Source organism: Micropterus salmoides, unplaced genomic scaffold, assembly GCF_014851395.1.
Source record: "Micropterus salmoides isolate LMB-PRFRI ecotype aquatic unplaced genomic scaffold, ASM1485139v1 Ms_hic_scaffold_2060, whole genome shotgun sequence".
Taxonomy (NCBI): domain Eukaryota; kingdom Metazoa; phylum Chordata; class Actinopteri; order Centrarchiformes; family Centrarchidae; genus Micropterus; species Micropterus salmoides.
This window is the reverse complement of record NW_024041219.1, coordinates 1-5,085: the sequence shown is the minus strand read 5'-3', so window position 1 is coordinate 5,085 and position 5,085 is coordinate 1. Positions and strand designations below refer to the sequence as shown.

Genomic DNA, 5,085 nt, shown 5'->3' with positions numbered 1-5,085 from the left:
TCATCACTCACCGTTCAAACACTGAACGTGCCTGGCTGTTTGAATTTGGGTCCTTTCCCATGTTGCCTCATACATACCTGGTTGACAAGAGGTGGAAATTCAGGTATCAAATTAAAAGTCAAACATCTCAGCTCAAATAGGATAATTATTTTTGTTTTAACTTATCCTGAGTGTGGCAGCATAGAGCTCAAATGCCATTTTGGTCTAAGTGGCCTCGTATTGTTTGGCTCTCTGAATTTCACAAGTACTAACTCCAATTGCTGTGTGAGTGTTTGTGAATGTTTGTTAGTTTCATTCTGATGTGCAGTTGGCACCTTGCATGGTAGCCTCAGCCATCAGTGTGTGAATGTGTCTATAAAAGCGCTATACAAGTGCAGTCCATTTACCATAATGTCCAAAGGTACAGACCTACAGCCAGCATGGCTGTTCTCCTGTCAGTATGGGTGTGTCAGGCTATTGGCGTAAACTGCATTTATAGGGAAAGCATAGTTAGTCAATGAACAACAGCTGAGACAATTCACTCTCCCTGGCGCTGCTCACCTCTGGCTGCAGGAGGGTGAGGACATACACTCACCTAAAAGGATTATTAGGAACACCTTTTCAATTTCTCATTAATGCAATTATCTAATCAACCAATCACATGGCAGTTGCTTCAATGCATTTAGGGGTGTGGTCCTGGTCAAGACAATCTCCTGAACTCCAAACTGAATGTCAGAATGGGAAAGAAAGGTGATTTAAGCAATTTTGAGCGTGGCATGGTTGTTGGTGCCAGACGGGCCGGTCTGAGTATTTCACAATCTGCTCAGTTACTGGGATTTTCACGCACAACCATTTCTAGGGTTTACAAAGAATGGTGTGAAAAGGGAAAAACATCCAGTATGCGGCAGTCCTATGGGAGAAAATGCCTCGTTGATGCTAGAGGTCAGAGGAGAATGGCCCGACTGATTCAAGCTGATAGAAGAGCAACTTTGACTGAAATAACCACTCGTTACAACCGAGGTATGCGGCAAAGCATTTGTGAAGCCACAACACGCACAACCTTGAGACAGATGGGCTACAACAGCAGAAGACCCCACCGGGTACCACTCATCTCCACTACAAATAGGAAAAAGAGGCTACAATTTGCAAGAGCTCACCAAAATTGGACAGTTGAAGACTGGAAAAATGTTGCCTGGTCTGATGAGTCTCGATTTCTGTTGAGACATTCAGATGGTAGAGTCAGAATTTGGCGTAAACAGAATGAGAACATGGATCCATCATGCCTTGTTACCACTGTGCAGGCTGCTGGTGGTGGTGTAATGGTGTGGGGGATGTTTTCTTGGCACACTTTAGGCCCCTTAGTGTTTAAATGCCACGGCCTACCTGAGCATTGTTTGACCACGTCCATCACTTTATGGCCACCATGTACCCATCCTCTGATGGCTACTTCCAGCAGGATAATGCACCATGTCACAAAGCTCGAATCATTTCAAACTGGTTTCTTGAACATGACAATGAGTTCACTGTACTAAAATGGCCCCCACAGTCACCAGATCTCAACCCAATGGAGCATCTTTGGGATGTGGTGGAACGGGAGCTTCGTGCCCAGGATGTGCGTCCCACAAATCTCCATCAACTGCAAGATGCTATCCATCAATATGGGCCAACATTTCTAAAGAATGCTTTCAGCACCTTGTTGAATCAATGCCATGTAGAATTAAGGCAGTTCTGAAGGCGAAAGGGGGTCAAACACAGTATTAGTATGGTGTTCCTAATAATCCTTTAGCTGAGTGTATGTGCCCAAGGGAGGATTGTGTCTCCTTATGGGGAAAAAGACGGGTCATAAGCCTGGATCCCAAATCTTGCTCTGGATGACCCCCCGCCCCCCCATATACATACACATTTTGTTACACAATTGTTATCTTTTCTGTGCTGTTTCTTGCTGTTGTTCAGCTGGTGGTCTCCTGTTATTTCGTGATATTGCACCTTTTTCCTGACATGTCATGATATGGGATGATATTAAATTAGAAAAGTAGATGTACAGGAGAAAACTAATTTGAAAGCAACACAGAATACCAGAGAGCTGCAATGCATTTTATCCTGTTAAACAGTATTTTTAATTGTTTCCTGCCACCTGAATTTTGTCTTTCCCCTTCATAAATAAAAACATTTCCCTCAGAATGGTGCAGAATAAATCACCAGAATGCAGGAATTCACTTATTAATGCTCATAATTTTCATATCATTTCCATATAATTCCGTATTGAAGATTTCTTAAAAATAGTGTTAAATCGCGAATCGTTTCGATCTTGTGAACTTAATCTTGTGGTCTCATCCCGTGAGCTAAGTGTCTCGTCACACCCTTATTCAGTATACATGGTTTGTGTTCTCTGGGAATTCTTGCAGGAATTACACATCTTCCTATCGAACATCCCTGTAAGTACTTTGTAGTGAGTTCAACATACAGACAGAGATGTTAACATCCAACTTATTACCTCTACTATGTCCTTTTGCTCGCTCACTCTCCCTACACCTCTTCCCACCAAGCAAATTTCAGTCAGTACAGAAAAAAACGGTTCTCTACCCTCCTTGAACCCCCCTCCCTTTTCACTTCTACCAAGCAACTTTTTACATTGCAAAATTTCTCAACGAACTTGCATGATTCTTCATTCAAGTACATCATCTTCATCAAACATGTAAAACTGCTAGGAACAACAAAAGAGAATGATTTTGTTTGTTTTTTATGGGAACAAAGTGCAGCCTGAAAAGATGAGTTTTCAGTCTGCGACCGCGGATGTGCACAGCTTTTGCTTTCCTGTCAGTGGGGAGCTGTTTCACCATTGTAGAGCCAGGATAGCAAACACTCATGATTTTGATCACATAATCAAAAACAATAGTGGAAACAGTGTTCTGTTAAAAAAACAATACTCAGAGTGACAATAGAAAACAACCTTGTTGGCCACAAACAGAGAAGTGTTGGTCTCACAATTAAGTTCTTTATTAAGTATTGGTGGAGTTCAGTGTTTTTGAAAAACTAGCTAATTGCTTTGGTCATTAGTCATTACATTGTTGAAGCTGATGATCTTTACTGTGCATTAGTGTTACAGATACAATTCCTTAAATTAACCACCTCCCAAGAATCTCAGAAATCACACATCTACATTATTAAGACTGGAGAAACTTTACTCCCGACTAGTTAACTTTAGTTATTTTTGTCAATATATTAGTTCACTTTGTGTTGACAGAACAACCTCTGGATTTGTTTAGAAATCTCTTTCATTTTAAATCCATAAATGATTGGATTAAATAGAGGATGATACAAAATCACTTGTAAAGTCAATACAAAACGTGCAGTTTTAGGAAAATCAGATTCCAGTTTTACGATAATGACATCATATGTAAACAAACAAGAAAAGTTGATCAGAACCAACAGGTGGGGTAAGCAGGTCTGTGCAGCTTTTATCCTGACCTCTCTACAACTTTGGTAGGTTATTATAAATATCCTTGTGTATGTAAAAAGTATGAAAAGCACAGGGAAAAGTGTATCATTTAACAAAACAATCACACCATACACAGATAGTGCAACTGAACTCACACAGTGGAGTTTGTAGGCTGTATTGTTGCAAAAGATTCCTTTCAAAGTAAAGCTACAGAGTTTAGCATTTGCACTAAGGGCTACTGGCACTGCAATCTGACAGGCAGGCAGAAGCCAGGCAAAAATGAGGAATATTCTGACAGTTGTATTTGTCATGATAGTCGGATATTGCAGAGGTTTACATATAGACACATACCGGTCATAGGCCATGGCTGCCAACAGTAAGAATTCTGTACAATTTAACGAGTAATACAGAAAACACTGAAACAGACAGGCTGAATATGATATGACCTGTTTTTCAGATAAAAAGTCAATCAAAAGCTTTGGGTAGATAGCAGTGCTGAAAAGAAGAGAGTTCAGTAACAAAGCTGCAATGAAAATGTACATCGGCTCGTGGAGGTTTGGTGAATCACGATGAGGCACACAATGGTTAAATTGCAGCAGAGTATAAGAATATATACTATGAACATAATGACAAAATAAAGAAATCTGTATTTGTGAACATCCACATGCCCATCAAGGGTTATAAATGTTTCATTTAATTCTTCATCCATTCAGATTCTCAAAAAGCTAATGTAAATGTATATAACAGACTAATTACAGGAACAGGCATTAATGAATACAAACAAACAAGAGTCCAACCCGATCATGACAGACAATCTGTTATAGATTGTTACCTGCACTGTGTGTGTCCTTCAGAATTCAGAAAGTAAACTGTTCTGCTCTGGATTGTTTTTATCAGATTTCTTCACCCTCCACGGATCTCATTAAACTCTCTACCAAGAACAAACATGTAACCAACTTCATCAAGCTCTGGAGGCCTGTAGGCAGGAGCGCCTGCTAGGGCAATGTTGGAATTTTGTTTCTGGGGATCATGAACTACAAGGTGCCCAAATTACTGTATCTTGCCATGGAGGCCAAAATTTATACCAGTATATTTTTTTGGTATAAATTTTGATGAACAGGACACCAACATTCTGGACATTGCTCGCTCAGGCTGGAGGATGAACCCTACGGACTTTGTGATCCTCTGTACACCCCTACTGACCCCCCATTGATGTTTACATTATTGATTTTTACATTTGAATTTTCCCAAGAGGATGAATTGCAAATTGGATCCCAGGCTTTTATTTAGCCCTTTCCTGATATCAGATAGAATTGTCAACTCATTCAGTCTGACATTGCCTCCACTCCACCAATTTTTGTGGGCAAAGGTTTCCCCTAACAAATCACAAGGGACCAACGTTAATCTTATGTAATTAATATCCACCAAGCGCCAAATGCAGGTAGATTTTCCGTTTGGCGGCTAAATGTTAGAAGGCTACCCACCACATTGGCGGGTAAATGTATTCGGTACAATCGCCATATAATAGCTTTTTGAGCAGATCAGAGTTGTTTTTGTTGTGTGTCGCACTTAAACAGGTCCCTGCTGTACCAAGGGATACAAAAATCATGTATCTCTTCCCGGTATCTTCCCATTAAAATATTTCCACATAAATCTCCCATTTATTT

The 5,085-nt window shown here is 40.3% G+C and overlaps 1 pseudogene; it reads right to left on the bottom strand.

Moving 5' to 3' along the window:
* Window positions 1–3,201: 3,201 nt before the first annotated feature.
* LOC119915321 lies at window positions 3,202–4,127 on the bottom strand (annotated as a pseudogene).
* Between the last annotated feature and the right edge of the window lie 958 nt (window positions 4,128–5,085).